Source organism: Neophocaena asiaeorientalis, unplaced genomic scaffold (assembly GCF_003031525.2).
Source record: "Neophocaena asiaeorientalis asiaeorientalis breed wild unplaced genomic scaffold, Neophocaena_asiaeorientalis_V1.1 scaffold263, whole genome shotgun sequence".
NCBI classification, from domain to species: Eukaryota; Metazoa; Chordata; class Mammalia; order Artiodactyla; family Phocoenidae; genus Neophocaena; species Neophocaena asiaeorientalis.
Genome location: NW_020175015.1, coordinates 2,084,013 through 2,105,457, shown reverse-complemented (window position 1 = coordinate 2,105,457; position 21,445 = coordinate 2,084,013). Strand labels below are relative to the sequence as shown.

Sequence of the window (21,445 nt, the reverse complement as noted above, 5' to 3'; positions counted from 1 at the left end):
AAAAAAAACAACCAAAACCAAAAAAAAAAAAAAAAAAAAGCAGTGGGGGTACTTCCCTGGTGGCGCAGCGAATAAGAATCCACCTGCCAATGCAGGGCATATGGGTTCAATCCCTGGTCTAGGAAGATCCCACATGCTACGGAGCAACTAAGCCCGTGTGCCACAACTACTGAGCCCACATGCCACAACTACTGAACCCTGCACTCCTAGAGCCCATGCTCCACAACAAGAGAAGCCACTGCAATGAGAAGCCCACACACTACACTGAAGAGGAGTCCCCACTCGCCGCAACTAGAGAAAGCCCATGCACAGCAACAAAGACCCCAAGCAAAAAAAAAAAAAAAAAAAAAAAAAGACCCCAAGCAGCCAAAGATAAATAAATAGATAGACAGATAGATAGATAAGCAAGTAAGCAATGCGAAATTCACAACAGTCAAAAGGTAGAGGCAATCTAAGTGTTCACTGACAGATGAACAGATTTTTTAAAATGGTATATACATAAAATGGAATATTATCCAGCCCTAAAAAGGAAATTCTGACACATGCTACAACATGGATGAACCTTGAAGACATTATGCTAAGTGAAAGCCACTCATAAAATGACAAAAACTGTATGATTCCACAGTGACAGAAAGTAGAATCGTTGTTGCCGAGGGCTGGAAGAAGAGGAAAATGGGGAGTTACTGTTTAATGAGTTTCAGTTGTGCAACAGGAAAAATGTTCTGGAGATAGATGGTAGGATGGTTGCATAACAATGTGAAAGTACTTAAATGTCACTGAATTGTACACTTTAAAATGGTTAAAATGGTAAATTTTAACATGTGTATATAAATATTTCACAATTTTTCAAAAATTACAAAATGCAAAAAAGAGTTACTTAAGGATAAAAAATGGGGAAAATAAAAGAAATGGAAAAAAGGATAAAGAAGTAAAACTCTGAAGACTAAGGCCAACCCTTAGGAGCTTGGAGCCAAAGGAAAACAGCAATATCTCCCCCATCCCTCCCTTCAATTGCCATTTCCATCCACATCCAATTTAGTAATTTTACATGCAATTGAGTCCTAATTAAAACAAATACTAGGCATAGAACCCCCAAAGGGCCACAAACAAGCAAATCCATGGATAATCTGAGAGATGTGTTATGAAAGTGGTCTCATTGACTTAACCTTGTTAATTGTTAGTAACAGCAAAACAACTATCATTTACTTGAACAGCTAATATGCATGGGGCCCTATGGTTGGAGCTTTATAAACATTATCTCTAATCATAACAGTAACCCTGAAAGGTAAATATTACAATTTTGTTTTCATACCGACTTATCTAGGATGATATAAATGGTAAAGATGCAATGTGAATCTAGGTCGATCTGATTCCAAAACCCTTGAGGAGTGATCAACTGTTGTCTAAAAAAAAAAACAAAAAACCAAACAACAACAAAAATGCTACCTTCTTCCCAAGCAGGTACCTCTCCTGTGTTAGAACCAGGGCCTAGGCCCCTGACCTGTCCTCCCCTCCAGCTCTGCTAGAAGTTACCAGCTAGGAGTACCTAGATTGAGTCATTACCAAGTACTTTTCTAGGTAATCCCCAGTCGCCAGAGATGCGGATGCTCTCAACACTGAGCCACTATACGAGAAAAGAGGAGAGGCTCACCACAGGTCTTTCAGACCCCAAATTGACCAAGCAGGACAAAGACACTTAGGACATTTGTTTACAATGTTTCCTCCAGGAGCACAAAAACACTCCACTGGCACTGCCCAAGATATTGCTACTGCTTAACAATGCTTCACTGATTAATAACCCTGACTCCCTTTCCTCCCCCAGACCACCCCTAGAAATCATTACCAGCTCCAGTCTCCTTCTGGCCGGTTTACCTCATCCTCTCCCACTCCCAGCACCACCAAGTTCAAGGGTAATTTAAATAAGATCTTTTATTCCTCCATATACTTTAAAAACATTCCAATCCTGTGGCCCATTCCTCTACCTAGCTCTACTGGGTGATCTACAATACTATCCAATGAACAAAGAGTTCTCAGAGATTTCCAAATGCATTAAATAATTTACTCCTACAGCAACTCTGAGAGATTACTATTAATATCTCCATGTGACCAGGACTTCCCTGGTGGCACAGTGGTTAAGAATCTGCCTTCCAATGCAGGGGACGTGGGTTCCATCCCTCATCAGGGAACTAGATCCCACATGCATGCTGCGACCAACGGTTTGCATGCCAAAACTAAGAAGCCCACAAGCTGCAACTAAGGAGCCCACCGGCCGCAACTAAGGAGCCCACCAGCCACAACCAAGGAGCCGGCAAGCCACAACTAAGGAGCCGATGAGCCGCAACTAAGGAGCCCATGAACTGCAACTAAGATCCGGCGCAACCAAAATAAATAAAAATTTTTTTTAATTCACTTAAAAAAAAAATCTCCATTTGACCAAACTGACTCAGTTTATTCTAAAAAATTAAGTAGCAGAAAATATCCACCAGAAAAAAAGGCCACCTTTTCAGGTATCTTTTTCTGTTTGTTTTTTTTAAGCCAAGAACCTTTCTCAAAAGTTTCTAGTAGCATTCCTGTCATGTCTCCCTGGCCAGACTTTGGGCACATACTCGTTCCTAAGTCATTCACTGGCAAGAGGCAAGGGATTACCATGACCACTTGACAAATTAATTCTTTGAGTTGTAATGAAAGTTGGCAAACACACAACCACCACAGTGCCCATCACCTCAAGGACACAAATATGAAACAATGAGGGAAGCAGGCTGCCTCCAGACCCCTCTTAGTACGCTTTCTTCATGTCACAGGGACCCTGAAGACTCAAGGGGTCAGAACTGCTGGCCTGGGGAAAAGAGAACAGACTAGAGTCCAGAGTCTGTGGAGCGTGCTCTAGAAGAGGATCTAGAGTCTTTAGTTTTAGTAAAAGTACTATACTAATACTAGTTCTACACTATACTATACTATACTATACTATACTATACTAATACTAGTTCTAAACTTAAATCCTGCTGTGTAGGCTTTGCTAAGGGACTACCTCTCCCCAACCCTCAGTTTCCCCTTTAGTAATAAGAGACCACCTAGATAAGTGTTTTCAAACTGGTCTTCAGAGAATTAAGGGTTATGAAAAGGTATCCAGGACCAGAAGTAAATAGAAGGGGGATACGAAGGAGTAGTGTTTTAAATCCCACTTAAACTAGAATAGCTCTCATTCGATCTCTTTGTATTGAGCCTCGTAATAATTGGTAGAAAAAGGGTTCTAGCGCTGAAAAAAAAATTTTTTTTAATTCACTAAACTAGATGACCTTCCTTCTAGGTTAACTTTCTATTTTTCAATGAAACAGGTTATCAGCTAAACAATCCCCCATTAATCACTTCACCATATTTCACTAAAGTTATGAATGACCTTCACACTGATAAGTCCAATGAACAGTGCTTATTTTTATTTGATCTTTCAGCATCATTTAGCACTGTTGTTCATTTCCTCCTAATTGAAACCCTTGGCTTCTGAACATTACATTCTCCTAACTTTCCTCCTACCTCTCTATCTGCCCCTTCTCTGCCTGCTTTCCAAGGTTATCCTCTTCTGCCCAGTGGTTAAATGTTAAAGACTATACTATTCTCTATTCTTTTCTCACTCTATTCTCTCTCCCTAGACAATCTAATCCACATCCATGACTTTACTCACCATCTAACTGCCAAACATACAACCAATTTTCCTCTGGCCCTTACCTTTCTCTAAGTTCCAGGCACATTTATCTAACTGCCTACTCAACATCATCACTTGGATGTCTTAAAGTCACCTCAAATTCAACATGTCCAAAACTGAATTCATAATACTCCATTCCCAAGCCAGTCCCTTTCCAGTGTCCTCATTTCAGTGAAAGGTACTACCATCTACCTCCTAGTGATTAAGCCAGGCACTGGGAGCCATCCTTATCACTTCCTTCTCCTTTATCCCCAATATATAATCCATCACACAGTTCTAGCAATTCAACCTACTAAATACATCTCTTACATTTCTCCTCATCTCTGCCTACCATCCTCCTCATCCAACCTACCATCTGGTCTCTTACATGGACCATATCTGTGCAAGAGCATCCCTGCACTGACTGATACTCCTCTATAATCTTTTCTCTACATCTCAGTCATAGTGCTGTTTTCCAAATTCAGATCTTGCAATTCTCCCTTGCATAAAACCCTTTAATGTGAAGCCCTAGACACAGCCATCAGACAAGAAAAATAATAAAAGGAATCCAAATTAGAAAGGAAGGAGTAAAACTGTCACTGTCTGCAGATGACATGATACTATACATAGAAAACATCCTAAAGGCAGCACCAAAAAACTACTAGAGTGCATCAACAAATCTGGTAAAGTTTCAGGATACAAAACTAATATACAACAATGAATTATCAGAAAGAGAAATTAAAGAAACAATCCCATTTGCCTTCATATCAAAAAGAATAAAATACTTATAAATAAATCTCACTAAGGAGGTAAAAGAACTGTACTCGGAAAACCATAAGACACAGATGAAAGAAACTGAAGACAACACAAAGAAAGAAACTGTGTTCATGGATTGGAAGAATTAATATTGTTAAAATGACCATACTATCCAAGGCACTCTACAGATTCAATGAAATCCCTATCAAAATACCAATGGCATTATTTACAGAACTAGAAAAAATAATTCTAAAATTCATATGGAAACATAAGATCCCAAATAGCCAAAGCAATCTTGAGAAAGAAGAAGAGAGGTGGAAGTATCACACTCCCTAGCTTCAGACTATACTATAAAGCTACAGTCATCAAAACAGTACAGTGCTGGTACAAAAAAAGATATATAGCTCAAAGGAACAGAATAGAGAACCCAGAAATAAACCAGCACACTATGGTCAACTAATCTATGACAAAGGAGGCAAGAATATACAATGGGGGAAAGACAGTCTCTTCAATAAGTGGTGCTGGGAAAATTGACAGCTACATGTAAAAGAATAAAATTAGAACATTTTCTCACACTATGTATTTACAAAAATAAACTCAAAATGGATTAAAGACCTAAATGTAAGGCCAGAAGACTCCTAGAAGAAAACATAGGCAGAACACTCTTTGACATAAATTGGAGAAATATTTTTTTGGATCTGCCTCCTAAGGCAAAGGAAACAAAAGCAAAAAAACCTTAATGTGACCTAATTAAACTTAAAAGCTTTTGCACAGCAAAGGGAACCATCAACAAAATGAAAAGACAACGTACTGAAGGGGAGAAAATATTTGCAAATGATATAAACAATAAGGGGTTAGTATCCAAAGTACATGAACAGCTGATACAATTCAATATCAAAAAAAAAACACCTGACTTAAAAATGGGCAAAAGAACTGAATAGACATGAAAAGATGCTCAACATTGCTAATCATTAGAGAAATGCAATCAAAACTACAGTGAGATATCACCTCACATCTATCAGAATAGCTATCATAAAAAGACCACGAACAACAAACATTGGCAAGGATGTGGAGAAAGGGGAACACTTGTACACTGCTCGTGGTAATGTAAATTGGTGCAGCCACTGTGTAAAACAATATGGAGGTTCCTCCAAAAACTAAAAATAGAAGTACCATGTGATCCAGCAATTCCACTCCTGGGTATATATCTGAAAAAAACAAAAACACTAATTTGATAAGATTCGTGCACTCCAACGTTCACAGCAGCATTATTTACAACTGCCAAAATATGGACGCAACCTAAGTGTCCATCAACAGAGGAATGGATAAAGAAGATGTGATATATATGTACAATGGAATACTACTCAGCCATAAAAAAGAATTTTGCCATTTGCAGCAACATGGATGGACATGAAAGGCATTATGCTTAGTGAAATAAGTCAGAGAAATACTGAATGTTATCACTTATATGTGGGATCTAAAAAATAAAACAAATGAATATAACAAAACAGAAACAGACTCACAGATATAGAGAACAAACTAGTGGTTACCAGTGGGGAGACAGAAACGGGGAGGGGTAAGATAAGAGTAGGGGACTAAGAGGTACAAACTACTATGTATAAAATAAGTAAGCTACAAGGATGTATTGTACAGCACACGGAATACAGCCAATATTTTATAATAACTTAAAAAAAACTCTTTAATGGCTTCCACTTATTCTTAGTATAAAGAAAAACATCAGGGACTTCCCTGGCAGTCCAGTGGTTAAGATGCTGCACTTCCACTGCAGGGGGCATGGGTTCAATCCCTGGTCAGGCAACTAAGATCCTGCATGCTGCGTGGCGCAGCCAAAACCAAAAACCAAACAAACACAAAAAAACAAAGAAAAACATCAGGTCCTCTATGTTTTTCATTTATGTCCCCCCTCTAGCTCTATACTTTGTAGATAGGCAATCCTTATTTCATTTTCTCAAATATACCAAGCCCTTTTCTGTCAGAGGCTTTATATATGCTGTTCCCTTTACCTAGAAGACTCTACTCACCATCTCCACCTTGCCTTTGCCTAAAAAACTCCAATTCATCCTTCAGACTTCACATCCAATATCACTTCCTTAGAGAAGCCTTCACAGAACTTCCAGACTAGGTCAGATTCCCATATGATATTTACCCAGAGCAACACAAAGCACTAATTGGTAGTACTTACCTCAGTTATAATTTTATACATTGTGTGTGTATGATCATTTGATCAATGTCTCATCCACTAGACTGTAAGCTCCATAAGTTTATGGGAAATATATCTATTTTTGCTCAGCACAGTATCTGTACTGCACAATGTTATACAATCTGAGCCAAGATTGGAGCCCAGATCTATCTGATTACAAAATTCAGGGTATTTCCAGCATATGCCACTGAGGATAGTGAACCACAAAGATTATTAGATTAAGCAGTTTTAACTAAAAACTAAGAAGGGGGATGAACTTGATGCTTCATGAATGTCTGTAAATCTCCAAGACTCCAAAAAGTGGGTTTTCCACATTATTAAAGAAGGTGGATTCTTCTTTCAAAACGTGATTCACAGGGGAGGCTGGAAAAGTGAAGACCTTAAAATTGAATTATGACTGCAAAGACATCCCATGTTCACGGACTGGAAGACTTAACACTGTTAAGATGTCAATATTACCCAAAGAGATTTACAAATTCAATACAATCTCTATCAAAATTCCAAAAGCCTTGGGACTTCCCTGGCAATCCAGTGGTTAAGACTCCACACTTCCAATGCAGGGGACATGGGTTCTATCCCTGGTCAGGGAACTAAGATCCCACATGCTGCTCAATGCGGCCAAAAACTTTCTTTTTAATTATTAAAAAAAAAAAATTAAAAACAAACTTTCAACAGCCTTTTTTTGTAGAAATGGAAGAGCCAATGCTCAAATTCATAAGGAATTACAAGGAGCTCCAAATAGCCAAAACAATCTTGAAAAGGAAGAAGAAAGTTGGAGAACTCTAAGTCTCAATTTCAAAATTGACTATAAAACTACAGTAAGCAAAACAGCATGGTACTGGTGTAAGGCGAAACATATAGATCGATGGAATAGAACTGAGTCCAGAAGTAAACCCATACACCTATGGCCACCTGATTTTTGGCAAGCGTGTCAAGATCAATCAATGGGGAAAGACTAGTGTCTTCAACAAATGGTGCCAGGACAACTGCATATTTACATGCAAATGAATAAAGCTAGACCCTTACCTCATACCATATATAAAAATTAATTCAAAATAGATCAGTGACCTAATATAAGAGCCAAAACCATAAAACTCCTAGAAGAAAACACAGGGGTAAATCTTCATGACCCTAGATTTGGCAATGGATCTTAGATATGACACCAAAAGCATGAGCAACAAAAGAAATGGATAAACTAGACTTCATTAAATTTAAAAACTTTTCTGCAAAAAAGGACATGATCGGGGCTTCCCTGGTGGCGCAGTGATTGAGAGTCCGCCTGCCGATGCAGGGGATGTGGGTTCGTGCCCCGGTCCAGGAAGATCCCACATGCCGCGGAGCAGCTGGGTCCATGAGCCATGTCCGCTGAGCCTGCGCATCCGGAGCCTGTGCTCCGCAACAGGAGAGGCCACAACAGTGAGAGGCCCGCATACCGCAAAAAAAAAAAAAAAGGACATGATCAAGAAAGTGAAATGACAACCTACAGAATGGGAGAAAATATTTGGAAATCATATATCTGACAAAGATCTGGTATCCAGAATATATAAAGAATGTTTACAATTCAACAACCAAAATGCAAACAACCCAATTTAAAAATGGATTAAGAACTTGAATAGTTATTTCTCTAAAGATATATAAATGGCCAACAAGCACATGAAAAGATGCTTAACATCATTAGTCAATAAGAAAATGCAGGACTTCCCTGGCAGTCCAGTGGTTAAGACTCCATGCTTCCACTGTATGGGGCACAGATTCGATCCCTGGTTGGGGAACTAAGATCCCGCATGCTGCATAGCCCGGCCAAAAAAAAAAGAAAAAAAAACCTAATAAGAAAATACAAATTAAAACCATGAGATACTACATCACATCCACTAAAATGGTCATAAAAAAAAAGGCGAATATAACAAGTGTTGGCAAGGATGCGGAAAAATCTGAACCCTCATACATTGCTGGTGGGAATGTTAAATGGTGCAACTGTTATGAAAAACAGTTTGGCAGCTCAACAACTTAAGCAATTATTGTATGACCCAGCAATTCTACTCCTAGATATAGACCCCAAAGAATTGAAAATAGGTACTCAAACAATACATGTACCCACATGTTCACAGCAGTACTACTCACAATAATCAAAAGGTAGAACCAACCTAAATGTCCATCAACGGGAGAATGGATAAACAAATTGTGACATATCCATTCAATGTAACGTTATTCAACTATAAAAAGAAATGAAGCACTGATACATGCTACAGTGTGGATGAACCTCAAAATCACTATCTTAAGTGAAAGAAGCCAGACACAAAAGGCCACATATGGTATGATTTCATTTACATGAAATATACAGAATAGGTAAATCCATTGAGACAGAATTGGACTGGTGGTTGCCAGCGGCTGGGGGAAGGGAAGGATGGGGAATGACTACTTAATGGGTACAGGATTTCTGTTTGAGGTGATGAAAATGTTTTGGAACTAGACAGATATAGTTGTCAACATTGTGAATGTACTAAATGCCACTGGATTGTTCACTCTAAAATGGTTAATTTCATGTTATGTGAACTTCACTTCAGTCAGTCAATAAGAGAACACTCCCCTTACAAACACATCCCCAAAACTGAGTTATTGCCTTTTCTTCCCATAGCCCAAATTATAGCAACGGACAGAAGGCATTTCTTGATTCTCATCAGGAAAGAAAACAAGATCTCTAGGGAGCTGCCACAAATGAGAATATAAACAAAATTCTCAATTGCACTACACTAACATTAAATAAGTCCAGGTGGCTGTATCCATAGAATTAGTCTCACTCAGGAAAGCCCAGTGAAGGTACTTTTGCTAATACTCCTGTTGCTGGGATCCAGGATACAGGTAGAGACAAAGAGAAAACTAAAATACTGGAAAAAGTTTTAAATAGCCTTGTAGGCCTACATTTTTTAAAAAATGTAAAATACATTGGGAATTCCCTGGCTGTCTAGTGGTTAGGACTCCAAGCTTCCACTGCAGGGGGCCTGGGTTCAATCCCTGCATCCCGCAAGCCATAACACGTGGCCCAAAAAAAAGTAAAGTACATTAAAAAAAAAAAAAATTAAGTGCAATGGGTACAAACAACAAATCTGAAAAGCTATCAACCCACCATATGCTAAAGACAAATGTATCTTTAATCAAAGAAAAACTGAAAGAAGTATTACATATCTATTAAAATAGCTGAAATAAAACACAATGATAATACTAAATGCTGGCAAGGATGCAGAGAAACTGGGTTTCTCATACACTACTGGTGGGAATGTAAAATTGTACAGCCACCCTAGAAAACAGTTTGGCAGTTTCTTATAAAACAAAACACGCACTTACTATACAACCCAGCAATCACACTCTTCGGCATTTACCCCAGAGAAATAAAAACACAAAAGCCTGTATACAAATGCTCATAGCAGCTTTATTTGTAATAGTAAAAGCCTGGAAACAACCCAAATGTCCTTCAACAGGTGAATGGTTAAATAAATGCCGGTACATCCATACAATGGAATTCTATTCAGCAAAAAAGGACAATATGATATGATACACACAACAATCTGGATGACTCTCAAGGGCATTATGATTAGTGATGTCAATCTCATAAGGTTATACACTATATGATTCCATTTATATATCATTCTCAAAATTACAAAACTAGTTTACAGATGAAGAACACATTAGTGATTGCCAGAGGACAGCAATAGGAATAGGCTGGAGGAGAGAAGGAGGTTTATGTGCAAATATAAAGGGGGCAGTACGAGGAGTTCCTTTGTGGTGATAGAACAGCTCTGTATCTTGACTGCGGCAGCTGTTACACAAGTCTATACATGAGATAGACCTATACACACACACACAAACACACAAAGCGATGCATTTTTAAAACAATGGTAAAATGAATGAATGAGGTCTGTAGTCTAGTAAATATACTGTATCAATGTCAATTACCGGTTTGTTTGGGTTTTTTTGTAGTACGCAGGCCTCTCACTGTTGTGGCCTCTCCCGCTGCAGAGCACAGGCTCCGGACGCGCAGGCTCAGCAGCCATGGCTCACGGGCCCAGCCGCCCTGCGGCATGTGGGATCCTCCCGGACCAGGGCACAAACCCGTGTCCCCAGCATCAGCAGGTGGACTCTTAACCACTGCGCCACCAGGGAAGCCCAATTACCTGGTTTTGACATTCTCTTCATTATATAAGATGTCACCACTGGGGAAAGTTGGAAGGTTACACAGGACTCTATGTCTAGTTCTGTAACTTCCTGCTAGTCTACCTTTCTTTCAAAATAAAAAGGGTTTTTTTGTTGTTGTTTTTTTTAAATAATACAATTAAACAAACATTTACTGGGCTTCCCTGGTGGTGCAGTGGTTAAGAATCCGCCTGCCAATGCAGGGGACTGGGGTTTGAGCCCTGGTCCGGGAAGATCCCACATGCCACGGAGCAACTAAGCCCAGGCGCCACAACTACTGAGCCTGCGCTCTAGAGCCTGTGAGCCACAACTACTGAGCCTGCGTGCCACAATTAATGAAGCCCGCGCGCCTAGAGCCCGTGCTCTGCAACAAGAGAAGCCACTGCAATGAAAAGCTAGCGCACTGCAACCAAGAATAGCCCCTGCTCACCACTATTAGAGAAAGCCCACGTGCAGCAATGAAGACCCACCCAATGCAGCCAAAAATTAAAATTAAAAAAAAAATTACTGAATATCTACAATACATCAGGTACTATGTAAAGATATTCTGTAATGTAATATAATTCATCAAAAAACTTATCTAGTACAATGTTGTCTAAAACCAAATTTTTTTTCAATTTTGATATCCCTGGTTTATCCACTTTAAAATTAAGGTACTTTTTGCTGAGACTAATCTATTGATTTTCTCTAATATGGAAACTTCCTAACCTTAATTTATTATTAACATACTTAAGAAATATGTTATTACCTCTACATGCCAAAGCACTTTTTTTTTTTACACCATTAACAAATATATCAGGAGCTCACAAATGTATCACCAGCTCTCCTTTTTCCAGTGAGAAGAGCCTGAAAGGTGCAAAAAAACATGTAAGCTGGGGAAAAAGTCATTTCAGGAAAAAAGAAAGAAGAGTAAGCATGTTTGAACATATAGGAGGTAAAGTAGCTTCTTCAAGTATATCCATCCTGGGAAATGGGGGTAAACCAGACCACAAAGGAGGGCCTTGGCAGAAGATGCAACTGGTATAGAGAAACGAGGAGCCTCTGAGTCCTGAAAAGGGGGAAGAGGTTGAAACCTATCCTGCAACAGGAGTGTCTGAATACCTATGTGTTTGGATGGCCCAGGCTCCTACACGAAGTCCCCATTCCAGCCAGACATACCTGCTGGACTCCCAACATACCCACTGCTCTGCTGAGAAGTCTTTCCTGGTTACCCCAGCCAAAAGTGGCCTCCCTCTCCTCGGAGCTCCTATAATCACAGAAGTGCAGATTAATCCCACCTCTGGGAACTTACCCTGTACTACTTTAAACTATAGCTTGCACATTTATATATATATATATAAACACATATTATATATACATATATACATAAACGTATGTAAACATGTGTGTATGTATGTATGTGTGTGTGTGTGTATATATCTATTTTTGTTTGTTTGTTTTTTTGTCCACTCCGTGCAGCCTGAGGGATCTTAGTTCCCCAACCAGGGATCAAACCTGGGCCCACGGCAATGAAAGCGCCGAGTCCTAACCACTGGACCTCCAGGGAACTCCCTTGTTTTCTCCTTTTAAAAATCATCCTTCTCTCCTAGGTTTCTAGGAAATTCAGAAGTAAATTTGTAGCTCACCTACAGCAAGTAGGGAGACACATATGTTATTCCATTTTCATTAGTACTGAATAACTTTTTTTTTATATTATTTTATTAAGTTACTATTGTAAACTACCCTAAATTCTTTGTAGAATGAATACAACAAAGACCACACAAATTTGGTAATAATATATCCCTAATAAGGATATTAAAATTATGGCAGAAATGGCAGAGTCAAACACTTGACCAGAAATGGCAAGTCAAACACTTAAAAGAAAAATCCATAAACCAAAGACCTCCTGATAAAGGAGGTCTTTATCAGGCCTCCTTCCATTACTGAAATGACCTTATTTTCATATCCGTATAATTTAACCAAGGGGGAAAAAGTGACACTTTCACTAATATGTATAAAGTAGATAACTGATGAGAACCTGCCATATAGCACAGGGAACTCCATTTTGTTGTATAGTAGAAACTAACACAATATTGTAAAACAACTAGGCCCCAATTAAAACAACAAAAAAAGTGACACCACACACTCTGGAAAATAAAAATACCTTTTTTTTTGATAATTTAAGTATCCTCTTCTCTTTTGTGGTTATTGCTTTGAGGTTCAATGCTACAATCTTGGGAAGGACTATGATTCAAAACACTAAAAGGGAGTATTTACAGCTGTATGACCTCTATTCACCTCTCTGACCCTCATCACAAGTGGGGATAGAAATACTTACCCTGAAGGGCTCTTTTGGAGATTACATAAGACAATATATGCAAATCATCTAGCAGGTCCTCAATAAATAGCATCATACGATTCAGACCCTGGTCTACCATTTAAATGGCTTGCTTCAAGGTGACAGTATTTTCGATCATAGAATGAAGTCTATAATGCTGAACTTTCTCCATCTGATGTCTTGCTTAATCTGGTTTTTGACTTTAAAGCTTATTAAAGGGACTTCCCTGGTAGTCCAGTGGTTAAGACTCTGCGCTCCTAAGGCAGAGGGCACAGGTTCGATCCCTGGTCAGGGAACTAAGATCCCACGTGCTGTGTGGCACAGCCAATAAATAAATAAATTGTATTTATGAAAAGAAAAAAAGCTCATTAAAAACTAAAGGTTTCAGGGGCTTCCCTGGTGGCGCCATGGTTAAGAATCTGCCTGCCAGACTTCCCTGGTGGCACAGTGGTCAAGAATCCTCCTGTCAATGCAAGGGACACGGGTTCAAGCCCCGGTCCGGGAAGATCCCACATGCCACGGAGCAACTAAGCCCGTGTGCCACAACTACTGAAGCCCACGCGCCTAGAGCCCATGCTCCGCATCAAGAGAAGCCACTGCAATGAGAAGCCTGCACACTGCAACAAAGAGTAGCCCCCGCTCAACGCAAATAGTGAAAAGCCTGCACACAGCAATTAAGACTCAATGCAGCCAAATATAAATAAATAAATAAGTTTATTTTAAAAAAAAGGAATCCACCTGCCAATGCGGGGGACATGGGTTCAAGCCCCGGTGCGGGAAGATCCCACATGCCACAGAGCAGCTAAGCCCGTGTGCCACAACTACTGAGCCTGTGCTCTAGAGCCCATGAGCCACAACTACTGAGCTTGTGGACCACAACTACTGAGCCCGTGTGCCACAACTACTGAAGCCCACGCGCCTAGAGCCCATGCTCCGCAACAAGAGAAGCCGCTGCAATGAAAAGCCTGAGCACCGCAACAAAGAGTAGCCCCTACTCGCCACAACTAGAGAAAGACCACAAGCAGCAATGAAGACCCAATGTGGCCAAAAATAAATAATAAAATAATAAATAAATTTAAAAAAGAACAAAAAACAACTAAAGGTTTCAGGACTTCCCTGGTGGTGCAGTGGATAAGACTCCACGCTCCTAATGCAGGGGTCCTGGGTTCAATCCCTGGTCAGGGAACTAGATCCCCCACGCATGCCGCAACTAAGAGTTCACATGCCACAACTAAGGAGCCCGCCTGTCACAACTAAGAGCTGGCACAACCAAATAAAATAAATAATAAAAAAACACTAAAGGTTTCGCAATTAAGACCCGATGCAGCCAAATAAATAAATATTTTAAAAAAACAAAACCAAAAAAAACTAAAGGTTACCTACTAGCAAGGTAGTTCTGCCAGAACCTGAGCAAAATATTCTCTGAGCACCAGTCAAGCCCATTTGCTAAGGCATTAATTCATGAAGGACCCAGGAAGCGGGCATTTACTGGGCTATTCAATGGGGCATCACCACCATACTATACACTACACTCACAACCGGAATTGCCAAAGCCTCTACTCTCTATATCTTTCATTATTTAATACTAATAAAATTGGGGAAATCAATGAAATTATGCCAAGAAGAGACTCGACGGTGGCTTCTGAAGCAATTCCAGGCCTGTCAGGTATTTACTTGATGTTCACCTCTATTGTTCACCTCAGCCAGACCCCTCAAACATTTCTAGTATATGTTCTGGAAGGCTCAGTCACATTTATTTCCCATCATAACTCAACCAACAATTTCAGCTTTCTCACTTGTTAACTATATGACCTAACTTCTGAAGACAACACTACTTATCTAATAGCTACCTAACAGGTAGTGCTATTAGCTAAGTAACTTTTAAAGGTAATTTACGTAGAATCTCTACATAATGTCTGGCCTAAAGAAAGTGTGCAGGGACTTCCCTGGTGGCGCAGTGGTTAAGACTCTGTGCTCCCAATGCGGGGGGCCCGGGTTCCATCCCTGGTCAGGGAACTAGATCCCACATGTATGCTGCAACTAAGAGTTCACATGCCACAACTAAGGAGTCCATGTGCTGCAACGAAGGAGCGAGTGAGCCACAACTAAGGAGCCTGCCTGCCACAACTAAGACCCAGCACAATCAAATAAATATTTTTTAAAAGAAAGTATACAATAAATTATAGCTGTTAGGGCTTCCCTGGTGGCGCAGTGGTTGAGAGTCCGCCTGCCGATGCAGGGGACTCGGGTTCGTGCCCCGGTCCGGGAGGATCCCACATGCCGCGGAGCGGCTGGGCCCATGAGCCATGGCTGCTGAGCCTGCACGTCCGGGGCAAAAAAAAAAAAAAAATTTTAGCTGTTATTACCATCATTAATAAGCATTCATGAATTCCCACTATTCTCCCAACACTGTGCTGAGCACTAGAGTGAAACAATAGGTATAGCTGCAGTCCCACTTTTAGAGGGTCTCTCAACAGTCTAGTTGAGAGAAAACAAGTTAACCATTATATATAATTATATAATTAAATGGTAAATTGTTTGGCATAGACTAAGTGCTGAAGGAGACTAGAAATTCACAAAAACTCTTTGAATCACACAGTCAGAAATCATTATTCTCATTTTATTAAAAAAAACCAGACAGAGAGAAAAAATTCCTGTTCATGTTCATAGAGATCATTTACGCATGTAACAAATTCTAGGCCATGAACTATGCTAGGTGCAGAAGAGAAATAGATCAGTTAAAACTCTTTCCATTGTAAATGACAGAAAATTTAATCAAAACTAGTTTAAGCAAAAGGTCTAATTACTGGCTTAATTAAATGAAGCCCAGGATTAGGGAAGCCTAGGTAAGAGCCTCTAATTCAGAGCTCAAGTCATCATCTCCATCTCTTTAGCCTTGCTTCCTCAATGTTGGTTCTATCATGAGCCAGAGTCCCCTCTTATGGTGGCCAAACAGCTTAGCATCTTCTAGTCCTTCTAGAAGCTAGCACCCTTCTAGTCCAGCAGGATTGAGAGAGGGTTTTCTATAGTAGCTCCCACAAAAGTCTTGAACATCCAGTTTAGAGAGGCTTAGAACATATTTTTACCCCTAAATCAATCACTGTGGCTAGAGGAATGTGATGTGCTGGTTAGCTTGGGCCTAGTTCTGATACACCAGGGCTAAGAAGTTCCTACCCAAACCACAAAAAAACAAGTACCTAAAACGAACATCTGAGGCCATTATCAAGCTAAAGAAGCAAATTACAAACGTCCACCACAAGGAACCCTGTGACTGTGCTCTCAAGGAACTTAGAATTTAGGGCAATGATTCATAAGTGCAAATGTCTGGTAGAAAAAAGGGTTAGACTTATGGTTCCAATGGAAAAGAAAGAAACATAACTGCAGTACAAAGCAATAAGTGCTACAGCAGCTAAGTGTCACAGGATCCAGAAACAAAAGGCATTAAGGCCACCAGGGGACTCAGGGAAGTCTTCATAGAGGTGGTACTAACCAAACTTACTCCAGGTCAGGTAGCAAATCACTCAGCTACAAGAGTAGAACAAAGGTTTCCTGATTCCCTGTCAAGAGCTCCTTCCACTACTAGGTCCTAATGGTAGGAGAGGAAGATGGGTACTGGGGCATCAACGGAGGTGACTGCCACAGAAGCTCACTTAAATTAGCTGTCAAAACTGCTCAGCACTTAAATATACTGCAAAGACCTTGTCCACATAAGCAGCAGGACTGCAAAGACCATGCCAACCCTACAAAAAGATGTTTCCGCTAGATACAGTCATGGTCCAAACATGGAACTAAACAATCCATCATTTCCCAGCATTTTAGCTTCTTTACCTACTACCACGCTGCCTCTTTCCACTATATGTATAAGGGTTGAAAGTTCAAAGAGCAAAGAACCAAACACACTAAGCTGAGACCACATTATCATATGACAAAACAGAATTAAAATTAAAACCCACAAAAATGACATTTCCACACATGCACTTTATGCTCATTGAGACAGCATGAGGTACCAAAAGGAGGTAGGATTTGGGGTCTACATCAGTCCCCACCAGTTACTAATTGTGTAACACCAGGCAAGTCACTTTTCTGACCTTCAGTCTCCTCACCTGTAAAATGGGAAACATGAGTATATTCTTTCTTCATGAAGCTGTTATAGGAAAAAAACAACACAGAGAAAGGGAAAGCACATGATCAAATTGTAAACCATCGTGTAAACATTACTGTTTTTTAACTCTTTGTGGAAAGATGTTTCAAAGTAGTATAAGACTTCTATAAAGACCAGAATCCTCAATGCTTCAAAATACAGGGACTACATTTCCTTCTGGACTTGGAAGATCAAAACTGTTTCCAGGAAAGGCTTATAAAAACAATACCACATTAAACGTTGGTGATTTGTTTTAAGAGCTGGTATGCAATTAAGAGGATTCCACTGTTTCACCAGGCTCTAGTGGCATCCAATTAAGTAATAATATGGGAGAGGAGCTTTAATTACAGAGGAAAACTTCCACAAGCCAGTGACAGGTGTGCAGGGCTCAAGCTGAGATCAAAATAGTTGATTACAGCATTAATTCCTCCCTCTCCTTTTTCCCAAAGACACTGAAGTTTGCATGCAATTAGTTGAAAAGTAAACCAGACCAAATGACTACCATCTTTCAAGCTTTATTACCCTTTATCATGTTAACATCCACCAATTGAGTTTTAAAGGATTAACACCAAAACAGATGGTTTCAATCCACAATAAGTAAGCTTCAGTGATCAGAAATGATAATGACCAAGTTGAATTTACACTCATGGCTAAGATGTTACGTTTCCCTAAATTGTGCCTATTGTAAATTGAAGTTATTTATTTTTCATTTTCATTTACTTTGTAAATAACCTCAAGAATAAAACCACATTTAAGGGGATGCATTTTTTTCTAACTTGTCTACTTTTCCTCCAAAATGTATAGCAAACCTCTTTCGTCCCTTGATTTAATCAATAAAAAATTAAGTCCAAACATCCAACATTTATTTTGCAGGTCACGGACAATCATATTAGCAGCACCTGCATTAAAAGCCAAATTAAACAAAACCCAAAAATGGAAAAATAATTTTCCCACAAGTTTGATTATTCTAAGGTCCTTTCGGAGAGATGGACTCTTACAAATTAAACTGTTTATGTTTATGTGAACTCTAAACATGTGACAGGGCAATGATGATACCACAATGGCACCTATTTGTTGAAATAGCCCTGTTCAAGCAGAGTTTGCTCCTGACTGCCAAAGAAAAGAGCTCCAAGAAGGTCAGAACTCCAGATTCGGTGCTGGGAAGCAACTCCCGAGAAATATGTACATACTCACATGAGATGAGTCATTATGATAAGAAAAACACAGAATTTGGATTTAAGTACCTGTCATATACTCCATTCATTCAAGCAATTAGTAAGTGTTGGTGGTTCAAGGAAGACACATAAATGAATACAACAAAGTATTACAGGTTCTATGACAGGCATCAACACAGGAGAAACATGAAGAAAAACAGTCAATTCTACCTGGAAAAGAAAGCAACAGCTTTATACAGGATGCGATATTGGTGCTAGATTTTTTAAAATACAATAAGGCTGTGTGTTGCCAGGGTAAGAAGAGAAGGACCACTTGAACAGAAGTAACAACATGAGTAATGGTTTGACAGTATAACAGCATATGGTAAATCCCAGGGATTGCAAGTAGTTTGGCAAGGTCAGGCTGAGAAGGGTGGGGAGGGTCACTGGAGGTGACCCTGGCAGCAAAGGGAAGAATGGAAGCTACTGTCTGGACAAGAGATACTGAGAGTCTGAGCTGAGGCAACAGCTATGGGAGGAGAGAAAGGCGCAGATTTGGGAAATATTAAGGTTACAATATCCATACAGTTTAGGGCTTCCCTGGTGGCACAGTGGTTAAGAATCCGCCTGCCAATGCAGGGGACACGGGTTCGAGCCCTGGTCCAGGAAGATCCCACATGCCGCGGAGCAACTAAGCCCATGCGCCACAACTCCTAAGCCTGCGCTCTAGAGCCCGCGAGCCACAACTACTGAAGTCTGTGCACCTAGAGCCTCTGCTCCGCAACAAGAGAAGCCACCAAATGAGAAGCCTGCGAACCGCAACAAAGAGTAGCTGCCACTCGCCGCGACTAGAGAAAGCCCAGGCGCAGCAATGAAGACCCAATGCAGCCAAAAATAAATAAATAAAATAAACTTAAACTAATAATAATATCCATATAGCTTAGTGACTGCAGGAGTATGGGAAGATAAGGAAATCCCAAATTTCCAGCTTGAGTGACTGAGAGAATGGTGGTGGCATTAGTTAGGACAAGAAACACTAGAGAAGAAGGTTTGGGGAAGAAGATAATGGGTTCAGGTTTTGAGCCAACCATGTGACTTTAAATCAGTCACTTAATACCTCAGAATCAGTTTCCTAGTTAGCAAAATGGTTATAATACCACTTACCTCAAAGGCTGTGGTGAGTACTGAAGAGAATAATGGATGTGGGAAGGGCTACATTATGAGCTCTACCTATGACTACATTAAGGGCTCTACCTATGACTCTGTGGAAGAAGCTGCTAAGAGTATCCATTTTCCGTTTCTTCCTTTTAGTATAGACACTACCCTACCCACACTTTCTGCCAAGATTTAACTGAGGCACATGCAACCCAGCTGTAAGAGATAAATGTCTCTGTTTGAGCCACTGACTTTTTGAGTATCTGTTTCAGCAGCTACCCTGTACTCTAATTATATACCCTCTAAACTTGTAAAACCTGCAAGGAACTATGCAAGACAAATCTCAGGGCCCTACTATATATTGGTAATACCTTTAAGATTTGAGGGGAACATTCATGATGATGCACGTGTGCACTCACAGACATAAAATGAGAAAACAGCTGGATTGATGTATGCCAAGTGACAGAGTAGGACCAGGACTGTAGCCAAGTAATCAAGATTGAAAATTCAAATTTTTTGATCTCATACAGTTCCCACAATAAAACAACTAACTCTTAAAAGATAAAGTAATATGTAGAATACTACCTGACACTCAAATCTGCAATCTGGAACAAAGGAATCAATTATGACATTCCTAGGTAAGGGGTAATTTACATGAACATAACAACCATGTCAGACTAAAATAAGAGGGGCTTAGGAATTCCCAAACATGTTGCACTATAATTATATGCAAAAAATAATTCAGGGCAACGTACCCAGAAAATTAAGTAGCTAGGCTATGTCATGACCATATTTGAATGTGATATTGCCTAGAAGCTAAATGAAACAAAACCAGCTTCTTCTCAAAGACCAGGAAGAAAGCTATTAATGGAACTTGCTCCTTGATGTTTGTTGCTATTAGGATGTTCCTATCAAAAGCCACACAATCTATCTATATTTATCTATTTATTTATTTACAGGACAGATGAGCCAAAACTCTTGAGCTTGTGATTTCAGCCGTATGATGTCAACTTAAAGGCAATATTTGGCTTCAAAATTGCCAAAGTAAGAAAATAGTTTTCAAAGGAGAAAAAGAGTGGAAAAAACAGAGAAACTTAGGTTCTAGTCCCAGGTTATCCATTTTCAAACTGTATGACCTTGGACAAATTAACTGATTTTCCTGGGCTTCCAGTCCTCATTTGAAATGTAGGACAGTGTGAGGGTGGAGCAGATGATGATCTCACCCAGCTCTATGAAGTTCCAAAGTTCATAAATATTCTAATGATATACTACTGAGTTAGCCTTATTTTAATGTTAATATTTCAGTGTAAAAAAAGGAAGTCACAATAGAGCATTACTTCAATTTATTTAAAATGCATATTTAAGCAAAAAAAACTGGAAAACTAATTTGCCACTGTCATATCTTCTTCATAGAAATACAAAAAGAAAATCTGACACGGCAATCAGAAAGAGTTCAGTACAATTAAGTTCCCCTAGACATAGAAAAATTGCTTCTTCAAGTATTACAAATGCATAACTGCAATCCCTCTCTCATATGAAGGCTCTGTTATAGACAGTGACCATATACTGGCTCAAATATATATTAAATGCCATTATAATTAGTGTTACTGTAATTTTCAAACATAATCAGTGACCAAGAATGAAGCAATCAGGAGAAAGCAAAGGATATAAAAGTAATCTAGCAATTTTAGCATCATCACTCTTTAATAGTACTAGACTTAGCATGAACTCTTTCAATCATGCAGTCTGTCAGCAACCTTTCTTTACAGAAAACATACTCCATGTCAGGTACTAGGAAAATAGAGATCCTCCCTCTCTCTCTCTCTCTCACTCT

At 39.6% G+C, this 21,445-nt stretch overlaps 1 protein-coding gene and 1 non-coding gene across 3 annotated transcripts in view; one reads left to right on the top strand and one right to left on the bottom strand.

Annotated features, from left to right (window-relative positions):
- FAM168A (family with sequence similarity 168 member A) overlaps positions 1-21,445 on the bottom strand; it is a 183,919-nt gene that overhangs the window by 136,293 nt on the left and 26,181 nt on the right. The window lies entirely within an intron of this gene.
- TRNAR-CCU (transfer RNA arginine (anticodon CCU)) lies at positions 13,385-13,457 on the top strand. Its single transcript has one exon. It is a non-coding gene; the product is annotated as a tRNA-Arg (tRNA).